At 41.0% G+C, this 23,493-nt stretch overlaps 1 pseudogene; it reads right to left on the minus strand.

Moving 5' to 3' along the window:
- Window positions 1–6,092: 6,092 nt before the first annotated feature.
- On the minus strand, window positions 6,093–7,894 carry LOC105542674 (annotated as a pseudogene).
- Between the last annotated feature and the right edge of the window lie 15,599 nt (window positions 7,895–23,493).

Raw genomic sequence — 23,493 nt, forward strand, 5'->3', positions numbered from 1 at the left:
TGGTGATTCTAATTTCCACCACTTCTTGCTGGAAAATGTCTTAGACATTCAAAGCAAAGTGTAGAGTAAGTGAACTCATTAAAACCACAAATCACTTGACTTAGGGATAAAAAGTTGCACAAAATCTAGTTAGTTGCTAAAAAAGCTACGTGAAATTTATTCAAGCTATTAGATTTAGCAAATATAAGACCACAAATATAAATTTTTAAGCTGAAGAAATCTAAGCTCAGAGGTTTCTATTCTACAAACCAAGTTTACTTCAAAAAAGAAAAAAGCTGTCCTTCCTGATCATTTGAAAAAATGTACCAGGTTCTTTTTCACTCCAAATAAGCCTAGGTTGGCACAGGAAGCCAGAGCCACGTGGCTGGCTGTCAAAATGCCATGGATTTGGCCATGCAGTGACCACTCAACAATCCCACCTTCTTATCAAGCCAAATGCCATCAACTTACTAAATTTGCTTCTTTAATTTGTGCAGTAGCAACAGAAAAAAAAATAAATAAAAACTAAAATGTGCTCCTGAACAGATTTAAAGTTGCATTTTTAAGTTTAATTAAACAGTTTGGGTTTGTCAGAAAGTGAGCTAAGGTGGAGGTAGGGCCTCAGAGAGACAGGCAGCGTTCAAGCTCAGAGAGGAGGGTCAGAATGGAGAGAAAAGGAAAGGTGTCTGAAGCCCAGAAGGCAAGAAGAGGAGCCCATGGTCAGGCAAGTGTGGGAGAAGAGGAAGGCACTACATCAATTACGTCTCACATTCAGGACTTCAGAGAAAGCAGGAACAAGGAGCATTGGGCAGCAGACTCAAGAACAAAAGCCAAAGATCTAGGCAAGGTCAGGGTCAGCAGAGGTCAGAAAGGGGATCAGAGGGTCTTCAAGCCAGGTGGATGGAGCTCAAAGGCAGCAGGAAGGACTGGAAAAGTTCTGCTCCTAGGCTGAGAGCCACCAGTCACAGGCAGGTGCCCCTGACTGGTGGAGAGTGAGGGGCAAGTCTGGGTTGGTCTTGCTTCCAACTTTTACCCAGCCTCAAACCTAGTTCCCGTGTCTCCACTTGCTGGGCTCTGTATGTCCTGGCTTTGGACCTGGCGCCAGCATCTGACCTCCAGAACAGCTGCTCTGCCTAACAGTTCTGCTCTCCACTAGCACTCACCCCAAAGCCGGAAGCCTGAAACCCTTGATTCTCCCATTCTTGCCGTCCACCATCCCCCATGCCTCCTCTGCCCCCGCAAGCCAGCCTGCTTATCCTCCGAGTCCTCCTTGCACTCGCTGCCTTCCTGGCACAGCTCCTCTGCTCCTTGATGCCTAATAAATGTTTCAATTGAGTGAATGAGACCATTGGGTAAAGTTTTCTTTTCAACTGTCTTCTCGGCCTGATAGCGGGAGGCTTTTGCTAACAAGCTGTCCTGAATAACGTTGGTTTTGTATTTCAGTATTTGAAACTGCATTTTGGGATGTTAGTAAGAACAAAACCCAAGGGTGTTTTTTAAGTAAGGGACCAAATGTTTAATGTCCACAGCGAAAATAAAATAATGAATACCCTGGAGGGATCTTGAAGCCAGGGCTGAAATTTCATATTTGTTACAAGTATTTTTCCATCCAGCTTGAGAACTATGAAAGCAGCTCAGAACTTCCCTTAAATGTCATAAACAATCTCAAGTAAGGGACACCGTCCCTATCTGGGGATGGAGGTGCTTCACCTTAGCAACAAGAAGCTAATTCTGGGTTAGGAGAGGGAAGTTGATGGAAATGCTTGTTTGGTAGAAAAGCACCAATTAGTAAAATAAACATAAATAACATTTGATGATAGTAGATCATTACTGATCATTTTTAGAAACCCTGGTGTCGTCACCCTGTCCCTTACTTTTTGTCAGATGCTCTATTGACTCTGTCCCCTGAACACCTCTTGGGTCTATTCACCCTTTCTAATCTGATGACCTTTACTGATTAAAACCCTTGTCATCTCTTTCTTTGATCCTGACAACAGACTCACACCTTGGCTAGTTTTGAGTGAATGGATTTAAGGTATTTTCTTGAATGATAAGAGCATTATCTCAGAAAGGCAGGCAGGGGCCAGGCAGTAAAGGGCTTTTGGTGACAGCCTGGGAACTGGATCTTCAACCATGCTCTTTCCACTGCCTTTGCAGAAGGGTATAAAGTCCTCATCCAAGCAGATGGGCACCACAGCACTGTTCCAGATGTCACAGACAAAGGCAGGATCAGGGAGAAGGTCTAGGTTCTTGGTTTCAGATAGTCTCAAACTAGGGTGCCCAGTTTGAGAAGGCCAGATAGGGTAGCTTCCAAAAGTTGTCATGGCATCTGTAAACTGGTGGGAGTTTCTCTTAGCATGCTAATGCATTATAATTAATATGTAATGAATGAGCAATAAGCACAATTAGAGGTTGCTTTTGTCACCATCTTGATTCTGGCCTGTTTCAGCCAGCTTCTTTGCCACATCCTGTTTTATCAGCGGGGGCTTTGCGACCTGTGTCTTAAGAAACAAGTCTTGCCAAACTCCTGTCTCCCAACACCACCAGAAACTAAACCAAAACTTCCCTAGCGCTCAGGTTTCCACTCTTACCTTTGATAGGATCAGGAACTAGGCAGGAGGAACCCCTGATGGGGAATGCTATCCATTGTTCTTTCTCAAAGTTCTCAAAGGAGCTGGAGAAAGTAGAACCATATGAGCATTCTTGTTATCTCTGCTATTTTTCATGTGCAATTTCTGCTGTATCGCATAACTCCTTATCAGTTTGCAAATTAATTCAACCTTTTTTTCCACAATGGTGACTATTTCCCATTTATAATTCTCAAGCTCTTACCTGCAAAGCATTGAACATTCTTATTAAAGCTTGTTTAAAGATGTCTTTCTTTGATAAAGTAGCAATTATCAGGTATATGGGTTGTGCCTCAGAATCATTTATCATCTTACAATCAAAAGGATGGATTAAGCTTCTGAACACTATGCATCTGGATACTTTCCAAGCAACAGTAGCATCACCAAATGGTGACCGAGTCATTGTTATTGCAATGGATAATAGATGAACCTTTGGCAGTAAGGGGATTCAAGAACACCATGGTCCCCTAGAGTGTTCTTCCTTTCAGTCTTAGAATCATTAATGGGAAATAGTCCAGATTCTAATTTTGCTGTTTTCTTATCTCTGCTCTGGGAACCCAAGAACATCTTTGTCAATGTTGCTTAACTGCCTGGTTATACTTTTTGAAAAGTACATATCTCGAATCAAGAGAACCATATGCATTTGCTGCAGTCTCCCCATACAAATCTCTAGAAAATTAAGAAAATGTATCTTTTTAAAATTAATAATTATCTTGGAAAGCAGGAGAGAATGCCTTTAGTGAAAATTACAAGAGATGCCTAAAAATCAGAAGGCAAATAGGATCAGATTGAAGGGGGAAACCAAATCCCAAAACAGGCAAAGGAAGAACTCCTAAAAAAGAGGGAGGTATTCTAGAGGGAGCTCCAAGTTTGAAGAGGCAGGTATAGATATCTGAAGTGGCTCCGATTGGAATATGGAAGGAGAAACAGCCCCTATTCTTCTTTTTCTTTTTTTTTTTGAGATAGAGTCTCACTCTGTTGCCCGGGCTGGAGTGCAGTGGCATGATATTGGCTCACTGCAACCTCCGCCTCCCGGGTTCAAGTGATTCTCCTGCCTCAGCCTCCCGAGTGGCTGGGACTACAGGTGCCTGCTACCACGCCTTGTTAATTTTTAATTTTTATTTTTAGTAGAGATGGGGTTTCATCATATTGGCGAGGCTGGTCTTGTACTCCTGACCTTGTGATCCACCTGCCTCGGCCTCCCAAAGTGCTGGGATTACATGTGTGAGCCACCGCACCTGGCCCAGCCCCTCTTCTTATGCCAAGCAAAAGGTGACAAAGGTGTCGTCATTCAGGTGGGAGCAGTGAGTGTAGATATTTAGGTCAAGAGACATCAGTATCCTTCATGGTTGATGATCCAAAGATACCAGTAGCCCTTACTTCCAGAAATCCAGGCACTCCTTACGCAGCTGCACACCACTCCTTGCCTGCATGGTTGGTGACAGGCTGTGGAGAACAATATCATGTGGACAGAAAGGCTTTCAGGTAAACAAATGCAGAAAGGAACACACAACCAAAATGTACAAGAACAGAGAAAATCAAGATTGTAAGAGAGGCACTAATGAAACAGATGAATGCATACCCGAGGAAGCACAGTTAATCCAGCAAATACAACTTCAGTTGGTTAAGACAGAATTTCACATCAAGCAAGAACAAGTTACTGAGAAAAAAGAGTTAATTACAAAAACTAAATAAAGAAGCCAGGTATGGTGGCTCACTCCTGTAATCCCAGCACTTTGGGAGGCCGAGGTGGGTGGATCACTTAAGGTCAGGAGTTCGAGACCAGCCTGGCCAACATGGTGAAACCCCATCTTTGGTAAAAATACAAAACGTAGCCGGGCGTGGTGGTGCACACCTGTATTCCCAGCTACTCAGGAGGCTGAGACACAAGAATCGTTTGAACCCAGGAGGTGGAGGCTACAGTGAGCTGAAATCATGCCATTGCACTCCAGCCTGGACAACAGAGCGAGACTCTGGAAAAAAAAAAAGTCTTTATTTGAGTTTTTGTTATAATAAATGAGATTGAATACGTTTTCATATGTTTAAAGGATATTTGAACTTACTTTTCCATGAACTGTGTGTTCATGTCTTTTGCCCATTTTTCTATAGTTTTCTTTTTGGACCTTTTCTTCTTAATTGTAAGAGTATTTACATATTATGGAGATTGGCACTTTGTATCTGATACAAGTTGTAAATACTTTTTTTTCTCAGTTGTTATTTGTCATTTGTCTTTGTCTTGATGTTTGTTTTGTCATGCAAAAATGTTTAAAAGTTCTTTTATTTAGTTAAATTTATCTATCTTTTAAGAAAATTGCATCTGAATTTTAAGTTATAGTTAGAAAGGCACTATCCACTTCAGGTTTTAAAGGAATTCATTCATATTTTCTTCTAGTACTCATAATTTTTTGGTTTATTTTTTGAGATGGAGTCTTGCTCTGTTGCCCAGGTTGGAGTGCAGTGGCACGATCTCAGCTCACTGCAACTTCTGCCTCCCAGGTTCAGGTGATTCTCCTACCTCAGCCTCCCGAGTAGCTGGGATTACAGGCGAATGCCACCACACCTGGCTAATTTTTGTATTTTTAGTAGACACAGGGTTTCACCATGTTGGCCAGGCTGGTCTGGAACTCCTGATGTCAAGTGATCCACCCGCCTGGGCCTCCCAAAGTGCTGGGGTTACAGGCGTGAGCCACCATGCCTGGCCTCAAAACTAATTCTTAAACATCCCATTTCCTCAGTGATTTGAGACACCTTTAATATGTACTGAATTGACACACACATTGGGTTTACTGTAGTTCTTTTTATTTTGTTTTATTGATCTGCCTGTTTTTAAGTATGTCAGTTTAATTACTGAGGACTTTTAGTATGTTTTTAGTATTTGGCAGAGCTGGACACAATATTTCCCAGCATTTTAAAAATTTTTGTTTCAGAATTCTCCTGGCCAATTTTGCCTTTTTATTTCTCCATGAGAACTTCATATTCATCTCGTCATGTTCTTGCAGGGCACGGGTGGGTGGGGGCGGGGGCAGGGATTTTGGTACTTTTATAGGGATCGCATTATATCTTTTAAATAATTTGAGGAGCGTGAAAATCTTGATGATTCTGTCTTCCTATCTAAGAGTACTTCATATCTTCCATTGGTTCAGGTCCACTTTTTGGACTTTCAGGGAGTGTTGTAGAGTTTTATAAATAAACATTTACATTCTTGTTATTTAATTTATTCAGATATTGCATCTTTCTGATGCTAAAGAGTGGTGGCAATAGTTACTTCCTCACATTGTTTATTTCTCTAGCAGAAATGTCTTCCGCATTTCCAAATTAAATAGGAAGCTTGCCTTTGGGTTGAGACATATCTATTTGATCAGAACTTGACCCTGATTTTTTCCTCCCCCAGGAGGTGGTGATGTTATTTTGTCTTGTCTGGATAGAGGCTTGCTTTGCTCTTGAACGCTCCAGGGTGGAGAGAGACTAGGAGAAAGCACAGGAGGTCTATTTGGTGTAATGTGCTCCTTCCTTTTCATCTTCACCATCAACAGAGACAGCAGCACACTTGCTTGCAGAACTGAACTTGGAGGCTGGATTTTCCTCAGGTTTCTTTCGCTCAGGTGCAGATCTGCAGACTTGATCTTTTTTGCCATCTTTCCTGTCTGACTCCTTCCAGCTGTCTTTGTTCCCTCCATCTCCTGGACCATGGCCCGAGTTCCCAGTCTGGACTTTTGGACATTCATTCCATCTACTTTATTTTCATCTTTCTTTGCTGGTCCTTTCTCTGAGGGTTGAACTGGAGGTACTTTTCCTTCACTACCTGTAGGGAATTGCTGCTCTGTGTCTGGGTTCTGAGATGGAATACGAGGATTAGAACTTCTTTTCACCAAAGCAGTTTCCTTTGGTGGAGGGTCTGGCATCACCTTTAGGAGTTGATCAGGTTTGGGAGGCTTAGAAATTGGAGAGTGGCAGTGTTTCTCTTTATTGAGTGTTTCATTTTCTAGACGCTTCTCACTCTCTCTTCTTCATGCATCCTGGTCTGATGTGCTTCTGCCTGATGCGGCTGGGTCCCAGTCTGCACTGGCTTTCTTCCTGTCCTCCACCATTCCCATTACTGAGTTTCTTCACTTTGCCAGCTTGGGTGTCTCTCCAGAGGCCATTGTTCTAGGTTTGGCTCATCCAGCTGCCACTATAGTTTCTCTTGTTTCTTCTGTAGCTGTTCTGCTTCTCTTTTTCTAGCAACTGTGTCAATGGACTTTCCTCCTCCAAAGATAGAAGCTGCTCAACTGGGATGGAGGGTACTAGAAGAGGAATCGTCTTCCTTATGAGTGCTCTGAGGCTTTAGATTCAGTTCTGATCTTTGGGAGGGACCCCTATCCTATGCCTATAGTCACCCCAAGAGTAATCATCTCTGGACCTCCATGATCAATTGTCCTGTCTGTCTTACTGGTCTTCACCTGCCTCTTCAGTAGTCATCATCTCTGAGGTACCCACTACCAAATACTCTTCTACCACTGCCTGTTGCAGAATCACAGCCTCTATCATAGTCGCTGTTGCCTCAGTCATCATCTTAATCCTGGCCCCCACGTAGATCCGTATCATGGTGTGAGCCATCTCTAAACCCATCCTAATACCCATCAGGATACTGGTCTGAACCGCATGATCTTGATACTTGTCTCCAAAGCTATCATCACCTCTTCTAGGCAGGTAGTCATCAAAGCTGTCTGTGGCAGGATGGGCCTCCAGTATATCTGTTTTGTCAGTATCCTGATTTCTATTCTGGCCAAGAGAACAGTCATCCCTGTCTTTATCCTGTGCTTGGTCAGCAATATCCACTCTAATTATCCTGTTACCTAGAGACTCTTCATTAAGACCCAGGGAACTGAACAGGGAATCCAGGTCCTCAAATAACTAAAGCTTTTCAGCCTCTCTGGATTGCTGGGTTCATGTGGTCTGCGTGCTGTACCAACATTTAATCCTCTAAATAATTCCTTAATTGAGTCTTCTATCACATCATAGAGCAGGTTCCCTAGAAGAGCATTGTAGGATGGTGGTTTGGGAAGATGGCTCCAATCAATATGGGGTTCCCCAGCAACCTGTGGAACAGCGGGAAGAATGGAATGGTCAATTGGAGATGTCCTAGACACATCGTCATCATTACTGTGCCAAGTGGTTGAAGCATTTCCTCTGGCTCATCTGTTTCATCAGCCCTGTCTGGGGATATAGGTGCTTCCTCCACCAGTCTGCCCATCCTCAGCCAGAAAGTCTATTAGGAAAATTGTCTTCTCCTTCTCCTTCTCCTCCTCCTCCCCCTCCTCCACCTTCCCCTCCCCCTCTTACCCTCTTTCTCCTCCTCCCCCTCTCCCTCCTCCTCCCCCTCCTCCTCCTCCTTCTCCCCCTCCTCCTTCTCCTCCTTCTCCTCCTTATTCTTCTTTTCTGAGGCCGCCATGTTGGGAGACAGAGAGAGAACACCAAGGCTTGATTTTACTTTTGAGGGTTACTTTTAGCAAGGTGGAGATGTTGGAAAATTATATCCCAGGATTGTGTAAAAGAAAAGCATAATTAGAGAATCATAAGACATTTAATGTGGCTAGAGAGTAGATTGCCTGTTAAGGGAGAGACAGGTAACATAGATGGAGATCATTCAGAGGCATCTCACAAAGACCCCACAGACTATGCTGTTCAACTTGGACTTTCTCCCATTGATAATAGAAAACCATTGAAAGGTTTTAAGCAAGGGGATGGCATTATTAGATTTATATTTTAGTAAGATTCTGGGGGCAATGACTGATAAATTCCACTGGCAAAGTATTTCAAACATGACTGCAAATCAGACCAGATATCATCCAGCCAAATAAACCGAGAGGAAGAACAAGAACAATCACAGCCATATCACTTTTATTTTTCTTAAAAAATGACTTAAAAATTATAGAGTAAGTAGACTAACAATGAAGACCATATATTAATGTCTCCAAAACCTGAGGGTTCTGCAAGAGATACCGAGCTCCAGATGATGATGCTGGGTCTTTCTCCAACCTCAGCATAAGCCAGGAGTGGGCAAAGCAGGTCTGGGAGAGCTCTGCCTGAAAGAGGACTCCAAGTTCCATGCTAGGGGCCTGGGCACCCTTAGAGCAAGCCACAGAATCACTTTCAGCCAATGAGGATATGCCTCTCTTTTCTCCTTTTCTGTTTTTCTGAGTGGAGTATTGAAGAGTCAGGCACAAAGCATAGCATAGTGGACAAAGAAAGTAATGTTTATGTTCATGAAAAATTCAACCCTAATTATACCTCTGGGAGCCAGTGGGAGTAATGAAATAGTGTGCCTGGGATGTTCATTTTGTTAATAGATGCCAATCACAGGGTACTTATTTTCTGTGCCGTTTATAAAGCCTTTGACGGACAGAGCTGCTTGCGTCATTTCATACAATTATAAGATATAAAGGATATTATGGTAATTCTTTGGGATGATGTTCATTTAGTATCTGGTCATGAGAATGCCGTTCCGCCTGTTAGTGCCATATTGCAGCCAATGCAATAGGCAGCTTAGCAGGGGCTCTCAAAAGTATACACATTAACTTTGGCTCAGACACCAGGGATACATTCTGCTGCCATTTAAGATTAACTATTTGTAATATGTTTGTTAAGAAAATGGTTTTAAAATTTTATTTCTGTCTCTCAATTTAGGAGTCACAGCTCTTAGATTTCAATCACGTGGACTGAATGACATATACAAGGGTTTTTGACCCATCTGAGATGGAGAAAGCTCAAAGTATGTTTTCCAATGGCAAAAGCAGAACTAGATCCACTTTTTCCAAGACGACAGCCAGGTTTCCAAGAGAAAATGACCAGTGAGGTGAGGTGAACAGGGAAAAGTGAAAAGATAAAACTAGCTATTTGTGTTGTTAGAGGGACAGAGGATATATATAAGCAAGGTTCTTTGGCCCAAAACCAAATTCAGCAACTCAACCAAATTGACTTTTGCCCATATTTATTTAGGTCGAGCCCTATAAAAATTCCTGATGTTATACTGGTTTTGACCAACAACATCAATGATTGCATATGCTTCAACCTAATGCTTCAGGAACAAAATTGTGGCCACCTAGAACTTGGCATAACCTGCAACTGCCTTAACTCCAAAGCCTTAAATGCCATGGCTGCAGCCTCCTGTCCTCTAAACCTCTCATTTCCTCACCTCTATCACAAATCTATGTAAAGCCAGATTGGTTTACAGCTCTTCAGGCCCAGTGAGCCACAAGTCCCCTCGGCATCTTTACAAGCAACTCCCACAGATACCTCAGTATAATTATTTTTAAAATATGTTTCAGGAAATTTTTTACTTAAGCCACAAGGCTTGCCAAAATACTTCTCAGAAAATACTATTTTGATAGTATTAGAATTTTACCAATGACCTTAAGCAAGAGGCACAAAAGTGGAATGACCTCCAGCTATGAGTTTTGATGAAACTGAAAAATGCTACCTAAGCCAAAACCACGGGTTCACGCAGTCAGCTTTCCCCATAAAATCCCAACCCCACTTTAATCTAGGGTCAGCTGTCCTCTAGTTGCTCTCTGATATGTATCAGTTGAACAAAGTCTTTAATCTCTCTGATGTGTATCAGTTGAATAAAGCCTTTAATCTCTATTTGAGTCACTTAAATAACTTTCTTTTGGCATTCGATACCCAGAAAAATGGATTTGGAATGCTGTTTGGGTTGTCTGTCCTCAAAGCTGTCTACTGGTATGTGTCCAGGAGTGTTTGGGTGGGTAAAATGGGATCAGCCTCTCTCTACCATGGTATTGAATTTTGTCTAATGTTGCTTTACAAAGAACACTGCTGTACAGAACAGAGCAAGTTTGAGGATGGACACTGTATGAGTTAGATGGAGCGCCAAGGTGCTGATTTGTTTATGCTGTCTTAAAAACCATTTGCAAAGAAAGAAGGTAGAATGAAATAGGGCAGAAGGGAATTTAAATATCCTTGGGTGTGTGATGAGTGTACATTTCAGCTCATGAACTAAGGAGTCCAATAACTAGAACTTGCTTTATAGTCCATGACTCTACTTAATTTCTGACTCAAGCCCTAGGCCCTCAGGTGGGCAACAGGGCGAAACTCTGTCTCTACAAATAATACAAATATTGCCCTGCTGGGCTACAGGAAAAACAACCTCAGCTTTTCTTGGGAACCGCACACAAGCCTAGGGTCTTGCTAAGGTATTGGGGATAGGGGAAAGCTATTTGGTCTTCAGTCATCAGTGCCTATGGGAAGTCACAGTGACATCTGTTATCCTGTCCTCCTGACTCCTTCAAGGCTAGGCAGGCCTCAACTGTTCCTGTGCTGGAAGCCTTTCTGAAATGTGTCTTTCTCTGGATTCTTGCTCTAACAGGGCTACCAAAAAAACAGGATAACGTACCTCTACTCCTGCCACATCTACTCCTGCTGCCATAGCACTCTTCTCTTCTTCCCAGCCTGGAAAAATCTTTTTTTTTTTCTTTTTTCTTTTATTTATTTATTTTTTGAGACGGAGTCTTGTCTCACTCTGCCACCCAGGTTGGAGTGCAGTGACACGATCTTGGCTCACTGCAACCTCTGCCTCCCGCGTTCAAGCGATTCTCCTGCCTCAGCCTCCTGAGTAGCTGGGATTACAGGCGCCAGCCACTACACCCAGCTAATTTATTTTTATTTATTTTTTAATTTTTTTTAGTAGAGACAGGGTTTCGCCATGTTGGCCGGGCTAGTCTCAAACTCCTGGTCTTGTGGTTTGCCCGCCTTGGTCTCCCAAAGTGCTGTAATTATAGGCATGAACCACCACATCTGACCAGAACAATCTATTTTTAGTCTGGGGAAAATCCTTCTCTTTTCATGTTTATTCAACTAAATTATTCTCAGGAATTCACTTCTTCTAAGTATAAAAAGCCAGCAAGACTTCTAGGGTAGTTCTGTTTTCTGACTCGCCACATACCTCCCATGAAGCAATGACCACCAAGCTGACTTAAATGAGGTGAAGAGAAGGGGGAAACAGAGGGAATAAAGAACACATACATTGATGTATCTTTTGATTTTTACTTCCCTTCCATAATGTCTTCTCCATGCTGAGTCTGGCAACTTGGGCTTTGGAATTTACTGATTGGGTAATGCTCCCTGGAGCTGAGAGTGGGTGCCCCTGCCCAAAGGCTTAGATAGCAATCAGGGAAGGGTGGCTCTCCAAAGTGACTGTTACCACAAAGGAGGCAGAGAGAATTAGGGCAGCAGTAAATACCAGGTAGAAAACTAAGCAGTAAAGCCTGGTAGTCTTTTGTGACCTTCTGCCATCCCATAATGATTGGATGTTTCTCCTGTGCCCCCAGAACACTTTCTTCTATTGCCATAGACCACATTCTACTGGGATGGCCATCTTCATTCCTGCCTCCTTCTATACAGAAGGGAAGCTCCTGAGCTGAGGACCTATATTTGTTCATCTGCACACCATAAGCCCCTAAAAGATGGAGACTGAATGAGTAGAGATTGAATGAGTAACTCCTTGGAACATCATGGACTCTGTACCAGCCACAGGTGACTCGCATACCCTGGGCGAGCAAGGCCTGCAGATGGAAATTGTGGATAACAGCAAACTGTGCTGCTCAACAAAATGAAGATCAATAGATAGGAAGCACAGGCCAAAGCAAGCCAGACAATATTTAAAACTCACAAATATAAAATCATGGACTTGAATTGTAAAATTCAGCTGGAATAGAGGTGATATGACTAAAGAGCAGTGCACATAAGGAAGACACGAAGATTGTAGTTGTTTCCCAACTTAATATGAGTAAATGGCTCAATGTAACTGACAAAAGAAAAACAGCAACAACAAAAATGAGTAACCTGACAAATAGCTGCATCTGGAGAGGTACACAATCTAAAACAAATGGGTTCACAGCTTTGCCGGCCATGCAGAAAGCATAATGCTGGCCTCTGCTCAGCTTCTGGGGAGGCCTCAGGAAGCTTTCAGTCATGGCAGAAGGTTAAAGGGAAGCAGGCACATCTTACATGGCCGCAGCAGGAGCAAGAGGGTCGGTGGGAGGTGCCACACACTTTTAAACAACCAGATCTCACTGTAGCTCACTCATTATCAGAACACCTCCCAGGGAATGGTGCTGCCCCATTCATGAGAACTCCGCCCTCATGAGCCAATCATCTCCCACCAGGCCCCATCTCCAACACTGGGGATTACAATTCAACATGAGATTTGGTGGAGACACAGATTCAAACCATATCATGTCTTTATCTGCAATTTCAATTTCCATGGTTTCAGCTACAGCTACCCATGATCAACTGAGGTTTGAAAATAGGTGAGTACAGTACAATAATATATGTTGAGAGAGAGAGACCACAGTCACACAACTTTTATTACAGTATATTGTTATAATTGTTCTATTTTGTTATTGTTCTTGTTAATCTACTTCTTGCCTGATTTATAAATTAAACAATACCATAGGTATGCATATATAGGAAAAAAAATAGTATATATAGGGTTCAGTATCATTTGTGGTTTCAGGCATCCATTAAGGGTCTTGGAATGCATCCCCAGTGGATAAGGGGGAACTACTGTATAAGAGAAATTATGCAAATCCTGGAGATAATGTAAAAAAGAATCACAGCATAGCCTATCAATGTCATACTAAGAGTATTACCCAACAAACCTAGCGATCATAATTCTCTAGGGGATATAACTTTGACTTTCAGTATTTAGCATAAATATTTAATTAGTATTTCATATTGTAACCAAATGGGGACTTTAGCTCCATGATGAACTGGCTTTGGAACCTGAGACAGGACATCCCATGTTTGTTTCATATTAACTGAACTGTTCTTTCTGCTGTACACCAGCTGGGGTATTTCAGTATGGTAGTGAATTTCAGCATTCTTAAGAGGAAGTCAGCTCAGGAGAGGAGAAGGGGGTTTGCTCCCAGTGAAGGAAACAGCCTGTGTTAGAGGAGAGAACTCCTGGCATTCACAGCTCACTCCAGGAGCTGCAGTGGATCAACACAACTGAAGGGCGGGTGCCATGGGTAGGCTTGGCATCTGAGGCTGAAGCGGTCACAAGGGGTGGTCAGGAGGGGACTAGTGTACAAGCCCCGGGGTTTACCCATGGCAAGCACATTAGAGCAAGTGTCAAGGTGGCCTGGGAAGAAGGACAAATTTGCTGAAGAGGAGGTGATACGGCGCAGAGTGAAGCTGACATGGCAAGTTTCTTCTACATTACTCAGTAACTAAAAACCATATAAACATTTCAAGGTATTAAAAATGGACTTACTGTGAAATAACATGACCTACCAACATAACTTATCCCTTCTAAATGCCTTTTGAAGTTTAAACAGAAATCAATGCGCCAGCTCCCACCCTAAAGACTGAAAGAGATGGGCAGGGACATTGGCTCGTCGGCAGCAGGTGAAGAGGTCTAGAGATGTGAGGAGAAAAAACAGATGTGTTTCCCTCCACTCTCACACCACAGCTATCAACACAGACTTCTGTGGCCAAATGTGTGTGTTGTAGTGCAGGGGGAGTCAGGGGACGTCCCCCATACACCAAGCAAGCAATCAATTCTGCAGCAGACACCAGCTGGGGGTCCTCCAACCCTGTTCAATTCCAAAACTATGCCCCTGGAGATAGTGCCACATTCCACAGGGTGAAGCTCAGTCCCATAAGACTGCTTCCCCTGCTGCGATGCTAATCGCAAGCCCCAGGCTGTTTTACCTGTGCTTCTGACTGTAAATCAAGGATCCTACGACCCCCTCCCCAAGTTCAATTAATTTGCCAGAGTGGCTCACAGAACTCAGGGTAAGACTTACATTTACCAGTTTGTTGTGAAGGATAGCCTAAAGGACACAAATAAACAGCCAGATGAAGAGATACATTGGAGAAGCCCCAGAAGTGTCCTGAGCACAGGAGTGTCTGTCCCCATGGAGTTGAGGTGTGCTTTCCATGGGCTCTCCAAACTCTGTCCTTTTGGGCTTTTGTGGGGGCTTGATTAGCTAATTGGCCATTAGTGAACTTAACCTTCGGCCCCTCTCCTCCCAAGAGGTTATAGGTGGGCTGAAAAGTCTCAACCCTCTTAATTGTGCCTTGGTCTTCCCTGTGATGAGCCCCCATCCTGAATCTACCTAGGGATTGCCAGCCACCAGTCTCAATAGCATACCTCGCTTTGGAGATTCTAAGGATATTAGGAGTTGTAAGCCAGAGTATGGGGGCAAGGGTCAAATATTTAGTTCTCACTATCACAGATGGGTCCCAGAAACTTCTTAGCAAATTCCCATTTTATCCAATCCATTAAAAGCATCATCATAAACATGAAATTACTTGAAAATTTAGAACAGTAATAGTAGAAAACCCAAATGCAGTGCTAATTAGATATAACAGCAATAAGTATTTTTAAATTGCATATCTAGAAGAGAGGTGGTGGTTAATATGAGAGTGTAATTAATCCATTTGCTGAATTAATTACCATTTTCCTCATCATCTGGGCTAGCAGAGGGTTAGACAAATAAGAGGAACATTGTCAGTCAAAACATAAATATTAGAACCAACCTAAAGTGTAGATGAATAGTTAAATAAATTATTTATGAAATACTCTGTACCTGTTTTTCAACGTGAGATGGAGTTCCTTGCTGTGCCCTAAGAAGGTATCCAGGGTTCTTAGTCCCTGGCATAGAGACATCACCAAAAAAAAAATAATAATAAATTTAAAAGACAGGGTCTCGCACCATCACCCAGGATGGAGTACAGTGGCACAAGCATAGCTCACTGCAGCCTTGACATCCTGGGCTCAAGTGATTCCCTTGCCTCAGCCTCCCAAGTAGCAAAAATTACAGGTGTCCTCCACCATGCCAACTAACTTTTAAAATTTTTTTGTAGGACTGGGTTCTATGTTGCTCAGGCTGAAAAAAAATTATTAAGTAACTAACTAGATACATTGTTTAGTGAACAAAAGTAAACTATACATAGAACATAATTCCAAACAAAAAGGGATACATGTGTTTAAAGTGTTTTTTTTTTGTATCCATATAAACACAGAAAATATTTGGATGAATATCCGTCAAATTGCTAATGTGGTTACTTACTGTCAAATTGCTAAAGTGGTTACTTCTGAAAAAGGGATTCCAAAGACAGAGAGAGAGTTTTTCACTTCAAAATAAAAATGTCAGGCTTAGAAGGATACATGCTCAAGGTATGTGAAATGAAACATGCAAGATATAAAACTTCATATCAATACAATCACACTTTTATAAGACATCTAGCATATATTCTTTTTAAAAGTAAAAGAATGCACAAAGAACGAAGAGTAGTCATGTTCAGATGGTGAATTATGACTGATGGTTGTTTTCTTTGACGCTTTAAAAATTTTTCTAAAATGTCTGCAATAAAAATTTATTACGTTCATCATAGACAGACCCACACTTTTTAAAGAAAATTTTTAAAGGAAGCATTATCCAAACTCAGTTTTGTTAATGTGAAGGCATCCCCCCTCCACCTGTAACTAAAGAGGAATTTCTCTGGGTTCCTTGTCTATCAAACAAGAAAAACTTTCCCATGGCAGCCGATGGAGATCTTCCCAACAGCTTTCAGTCCTTTGTAGCTGATGCTCACAAGTACCTGGATGGCAATGAAACAAGCCTCTATGGCTAAGCTTCCCCAGACTTGCTCACTCCACACTTCATTTATCCATTAAGCCCACATGCTGAGGGCTCTCATGCATTTATGGTGTGTGTCAAGCTGCCCCAGCCAAAGTGATTTCTGGCTCATTATGCTGCTCCCAATGAATTTGGGTATTGGTCAGCTTCAAAACAAAATTGGGCAAGTTATATATATATAGGCAAACAACAAAAATTGAGTTCTGTGTGTTTATGAAGGGGTGGTACCTACCCAGAAGACAGTGTGACAGGACAGAATGCAAGTTCCAAAATCACTAAAGATAGGCCCTGCCAGTTAAGGATCCTCTCCAGGCAGCTTTGCAGGCAGCAATGGGAACAAATAGGAAGAGAAAGGAAGACAAAGGCACATGGCGCATGGCAGTTTGTGAACAATACGAGACAAAACTTTGAACACTGCCCCCTGCTGCAAAATAAATGGGGCCACTTTCAAGGGGTAAGTTCTGATATATGGCTGATAAACTAATAGGCACTTTATTCATACAGCTAAATCTTCAAACAACAAGAGTAAATAATAGCTGAGTGTGGTGGCTCAAACCTGCAATCCCAGCACTTTGGGAGGTGGAGGTGGGAGGATTGCTTGAGGCAAGAGTAGCCTGAGCAGCATAGCAAGACCCTGTCTGAAAAAAATAAAATAAAATAAAATAAATTATAAGAAACAAAAAGTTCCAACCTCCTCTTTAGAGCACTGCATTCTAGAAAGCAGTAGAATAACATCTGCAGTTCTGCAGTGTCTGGGAGGAAAGTGTTGGGACCAAGGACTCAGCATGCACCAATTTTCTTTCATGAATGAAGAAAATAGATATTATCATAAAAGCTTGACCCTACAACAGATAGAGTGTTGTGGGTTCCCAGACACAGAACATGCAAATGTGGGCAGACAGGGGACATCCATGAGACAGAGGATCCCTACCGTAGAGGTTTTCTAGAGACCTGAGTTTGATTCCTGGGACCTGAGGTAGTGCATCCAATATCCAGTGAGGCTATAAACAGATAAAACCTTTCTAGAGTGTGATTTGTTAAACATAGAATGAAAGCCTTAAAATATATGTATACTTTGATCTAGAAATTCCACTACCAAGAAGAAAAGAAACCAAGCAATATTTATTTAAAAGGATGCTAATTATCATAAAAGAGAAAGCAGAAATATAATAAATGTGAAAATATGGGGGACTGGTTCAATAAATTACAGCACATGTATTTGTAGTAGTCATTAATGCTGCCCACTGAATATTTCTGGTTGATTTTTCACCTTTGGGATACATCATAGGACTGCATTTCCTGGCCCTTCTAGTTGGGTAGGGTCATGCAACCTGTTCTAGCTAATGAATTGTAAGCAAAAGTAACATGTGTTCATTGCAATCCAAGTGTTTGGTTAGCAGTGCTAGACCTTCAAGCCCTCTGCTCACTCCACTATAGTGACCAGCAATGTTCTAAATATGGTTGCTCTGTAAGCCAGGGTTGAGGAATAATGTTAACAGTGACATACAGCAACAGAGTCCTCACAAGTAACCTGAGGAAAAATTCACTGTGAGATTTGGGGATTGCTTGTTACTGCAACATAACCTAGCCTATCCTGATGAATACAAAGGAAGTATGATGCAACCACTGATAGATATGATCTAGTATATTTATTCCTGTATTTTTTGACAGAAGCATATATTCACAGTGTACTATTACATCAAACAGCAGCTATAAAACATCAAATACAATTTAAATCAGTTTCATATATTATACAATTAAAAATACTGAAGAATATTCCCCAAATTTTGCTGATTAATGAATTGTGAAACCACATAAGCCTCTGTGAGTGTGTATGTGTGTGCATGTGTGTGTGAGATGAGGCAAATCAATACCTTCTTCCTAAGGTTTTATGTCATATATTCTAAAAGCTAAAAATGCTAAACAAATTCTGTAATTCCATTACAAATAAATATCTAAACCACCTTTCTTACTTATATTTTACCTTTTTTTAACTATACTCACCCTACTATCAGAATATACACTTGAATACTTTTCAGATGTATATTCTAACTTTCATGTATTTTTTGTTTGTTTGTTTGTTTAAATACAAGGGCCTCCTCCTATAGCTCTTGAAACACTTTCTGAAAAGTGGGAGGAAATCTTGTGTTATATTTACAAAAGAAATGAGGTGAAACTGTCATCTACTTCTGGCTGGAGGAAACTCCCCCAAAAGTCACATTTCAAAATTTTTCAAGTCTATGGTTTTATTCTCACAACAGTATTTCTCTATATACTTTTTTATTCAAAATTTCAACAATGAATATGCATTATTAATATAATTGGGGAAAAGTTATGTTGAAAATTACTTGGGATGAACCTAGGTCTCTGTATTTTAAAAGACTCTCAGATGATTCTAATTTATACAAAATTTTGGGAACCATTCTTCTAAACCTATTCTTTAAAACCCCTCATCCTTTTTCAAATTTCAATGATGATGGTCAAAGAAATATAACTGAAAGCTGGGAAATAATACTTCCCAATGCCAGAAACATGCAGGAATATCTTCACGGTGAAATGAGATCAGATCCAGAGATGGGCTGACTGATGCATAACCCACCACAAGTAAAGGAAGCACTTGTGGGGAGACAACCATGGAAGACCTGCAGCCCAACAGGACTCCACTAACATCCCTTGGCTCCCAGCCTGGGAGCTGGAGAAGAGTGCAGGCCATGAGATGCTTTGGATGCAGTCACTTTCTTTTATGTTTATTTTTACTTATTTTATTTTATTTTATTTTATTTAGTTTTTCAAGGAGTTTCACTCTTGTTTCTCAGGCTGGTGTGCAGTGGAGTGATCTCGGCTCACTGCAACCTGTGCCTCCTGGGTTCAAGTGATTCTCCTGCCTCAGCCTTCCGAGTGACTGGAATTCCAGGCATGCGCCACCATACGAGGCTAATTTTTGTATTTTTAGTAAAGACAGGGTTTCACCATGTTGGCCAAGCCGTTCTCAAACTCCTGACCTCAAGTGATCCACCCGCCTCAGCCTCCCAAAGTGCTGAGATTACAGTCGTCAGCTACCACGAGCAGCCCTTATTTTTATTTTTTAATTTTTTTTTTGAGACAGGGTTTCACTCTGTCACCCAGGCTGGAGCACAGTGGCTCAATCTCAGCTCACTGCAACCTCATTCTCCTGGGATCAAGCCATTCTCTCACCTCAGCCTCCCAAGCAGCTGGGATCATAGGCATCTACCACCAAGCCTGGCTAGTTTTGTTTTTTTGCATTTTTTAAAAAAATTTTACTTTAAGTTCTGGGATACATGTGCAGAATGTGCAGGTTTGTTACATAGGTATACATGTGCCATGGCGGTTTGCTGCACCCACCAACCCATCTTCTAGGTTTTAAGCCCTGAATGCATTAGGTATTTGTCCTAATGCTCTCCCTCCCCTTGCTCCCCACCCCCCGACTTTTTGCATTTTTAGTAGAGACAGGATCTCACCATGTTGCCCAGGCTGGTCTCAAACCGCTAAGCTCAAGTGATCTGCCTGCCTTGGCTTCCTAAAGTGCTGGGATTACAGGCATGAGCCACCATATCAGCCTATGCAGTCAATTTCTAACAATACCTTTATATTTTATGAAAGTTCTTTCTATTCCTATTTTGAGTGCTTTCATTTTGCTTTCTGGAATGAGTTGATTTTTATCAAATTTTTTTTCACTATGTATCAAAATGTGCATATGTTTTTCTTCCTTAACATGTTAATACAGTGACTTACATTGAAATTTGCCTGAAGTTAAGTCATGTTTGCATAGCTGGAATGAACCTGATCGTTAATATGTTGCTGGATTTAATCTGCCCTTTTTTCTCCCATAATGCTGTTCTTTATAAAATGAGCTAGGCTTATAGCTTTCTTTCCTTCTTTCTTCCTTTTTCTGATTTTGGTATCATAGTTATGCTAGACTTGCAAAATATATTGGGAAGATTTCCATATTTTTACTTGATTAAGTAAAATAGAAATTTTACTTAAATAATATGAAACTTTTAGTTCCTTGAAAGTCTGGTAGAATTTGCCAGGAGAATTAAGTGGACTTGGTGACATTTTGGTAGATATTAGACCCCTTTCCTGTATGTGTTTTGGTCTCTTTAAATTTCCTATTTCTTTTGCCAATTTGGTCATTTGATTCCTCGAAAATCATGTGAATTTTTTCCTCCAACTATGAAATTTGCTATTATAAAATTGTATATAATATTCTCTTCAATTTTGTGAAATTCCACTATATTTGCAGTTATGACAGCTTCATCATTCCTAATGTTCTTTATTAGTGTCCTCTCATTTTATCTCGATTATCTCTCATTTTATCTTCATTTTATCTTGTCCATTTTATCTGTGTTTCCCCCCAAACGAAAAAGAAAAAAAAAAAGTACCCTTATGGGTTCTATTGTTCCATTTCATTGGCCTTCGTTTTTATATTTATTGTTTACTTTGAAGATTACTTTGATTTTTTCCCTTAGCTTCTTCAGTTGAAACCTGTTTACTTATTTTAAAAATATCATATTTTCTAATAAATGTATTAAGGCTGTACTTATTTTTAGTATGGCTGACTGCATCCCAGAGATTTTTATATGTAATGCCTCTTGTCATTAATTTCTAATTTAGTCTATAAGTTGTTTCATTTTGTTCTTTCTGACATTCAAATATTTTGGAAGGATTATTTCTATTCTAATCCAATAAATCATTTTGGGGAGACTTTAAATTTAGTTCTCCTTTTTTGCTATAATTTGTTTATTATAAATTTGCTTATATAGTTTTTCCTTTTGGAAAAAAATTGAAAAGTGCTATTAAGCCTAAAATATGCTTATTTTTGGTGAATTTTCCACATTTGTTTAAAAAGAATGTTTCTGCTTTGATGTTGGGTACAGATTTCTTTGTATAGCTGTTACATCAAGCTTGTTATTTAAATCCTTTAAAGTCCTACTGATTATTTACCTATTGATTTCTATGTTTGATCTTAGCCAAAAGGCCAAAAACAATGCCTATTGATTTCTGGAGATATGTGCTAATCTCTATATCAGTTAGCTATTGCTGCAAAACAAACTGCCTCAAAACTCAAGCACTTAAAATAATCATTTGTTATCACTCATGTACCTGTGGTCAGCTGGGACTCAGTTGATCTGTAATGCACTTGGCTGAGTGCCTCCGATCTAGGCTGTAGTGGCCAGAGGGGCTATTGTGGCTCCTAACTGCATGTCTATGGGTCAACTAAGGTGGCAGTAGTTGATTCTGATCCCTACTGCAAGTCTGTGGGTTAGCTGGAAGAACAGATCAGCAAGGAATAAAACTGCCCTTACCAAGCCAACTTGTTGATCCAACAATCAGGAGAACATGTACTTGTGTCAAGAATTCTGTTATATCCAGTTTTATAATCTGCCCTGAGCCTTACTTAACACTCTAAAGACCTATGTGGTGGGTTACATAGTGGTCCCAAAAATATACGTACAAGTCCTAAGCCCCAATACCTGTGAATATGGCCTTACTTAGAAATAGTCTTTGCAGATATAATTAAGAATCTCGATATGATGTCATCCTGTATATAGCGTGGGCCCTAAATCCAATGACAAAATGTCTTTTTTCAAAGACAGAAAAAGAGAAGACACAGACACACAGAGGAGAACATGATGTGAAGATAAAGGCAGAGATTAGTAATGTATCCACAAGTCAAAAATGCCAAATATGGCTGGAAACCAGCAGAAGCTAGGACAGGGGCATGGAATAGATTCTCCCTCAGAGCCTCTAGAAGGAGCCAACCCTGCTGACACCTTGATTTAGGACCTCTAGCCTCAAGAATTGTGAAATAATAAATTAATGTTGTTGTAGGCTACTGGTTGATGGTAATTTGTCACAGCAGTGTCTTAGTCTGTTTGGGCTACTATAATTGCCATAGATGGAGTGGCTTATAAGCAACATAAATTTATTTCTTAGAGTTCCAGAGGCTGGAAATCTGAGATCAGAGTGCCAACATGGTCAGGTTCTGGTAAGGGCCCTCTTCCAGGTTACAGACTGCTGACTTCTCATCGTGTCTTCTCGTAGTAGAAGGGGCAGAGCATCTCTCTGGGACTTCTTTATAAGGACACTAATTCCATTAATGAGGGCTCCACACACAAGCTCCCCCACAAATGTCCCCTAGGTCTAACTGACACACAGTAAAAAGTTCCCTAAGTTCCCTTGACATTTAGGCTATTTCTTCTCCATCGAGGTTGTGCTGGGGTCTGTCTAGTTTTTGGCCTGGAAGAAATGACAAATAATGGCAGCAAGTCTTGAGAATCAGTACCTCTTTGTGAGGCACTGAGGCACTCAAGTGAGGTTAACATGATTTCCAGGCAAGGGGCAGCTATTCTCTGGCAGAGGGAAGAGATTGCTTTTGCCAACTTGGGGAGTTCAAAGGAATGTTAGGGTTTAAGATAGTTGCATTCAGCTACCAAAATGTTCCCAACTCAGGTCTCAAGCTCTCACAAGACTATATGACCACCTCTCATAGTCTTTTCTGCTGTGCTGCCATCATAATCAGATTCTGGGTCTGATTTTCAGCACAATCTGACCTGTGACTGCTTCAGACAATGATCTCCTTAAAAGCTGCCATAGATGTATGAGAAGTCAGGATAACAGTTACTGTTGGAAAGAAGGATAAAGTAATTGGAAGATGGCATAAGAGGGCCTTCACAGATGCTGATAATTTCAAATTTATTAACCCAGGGACTGGTCATATGGTTGTGCTTGCTTTGTGAAAATTCATAAAAGTCTGTAGTTATAACATGTGCACTTTTCTATAGGTTATACATCAATAAAAAAAATCCTTGTAAAAAAAACCCTTTAAAATAATAAAAGCTGCCATATAAGCTCCCTGGCTTTAAAAGTATGTTGACTGCCTTGATCCAACCATTCTCTTGTGTTGTCATAAATAATCAAACTATTATACATTGATTTTAAAAAGCATTATTTCCATAGCAATTAAGAGAAGCTATCCAGCCTCTTAAGATGTTGCCCTATCAGCTGGGCATGGTGGCTCACAGCAGTAATCCCAACACTTTGTGAGGCTGAGGTGGGTAGATCACCTGAGGTCAGGAGTTTGCGACCAGCCTGGCCAACATGGTGAAACTCAGTCTCTATTAAAAATACAAAAATTACCTGGGCATGGTTGTGGAAGCCTGCAATCCCAGCTACTAGGGAGGCTGAGGCAGGAGAATTGCTTGAACCTGGTAGGTAGA

The sequence above is a fragment of the Mandrillus leucophaeus genome, unplaced genomic scaffold (genome assembly GCF_000951045.1).
Source record: "Mandrillus leucophaeus isolate KB7577 unplaced genomic scaffold, Mleu.le_1.0 Scaffold265, whole genome shotgun sequence".
Classification (NCBI taxonomy): Eukaryota; Metazoa; Chordata; class Mammalia; order Primates; family Cercopithecidae; genus Mandrillus; species Mandrillus leucophaeus.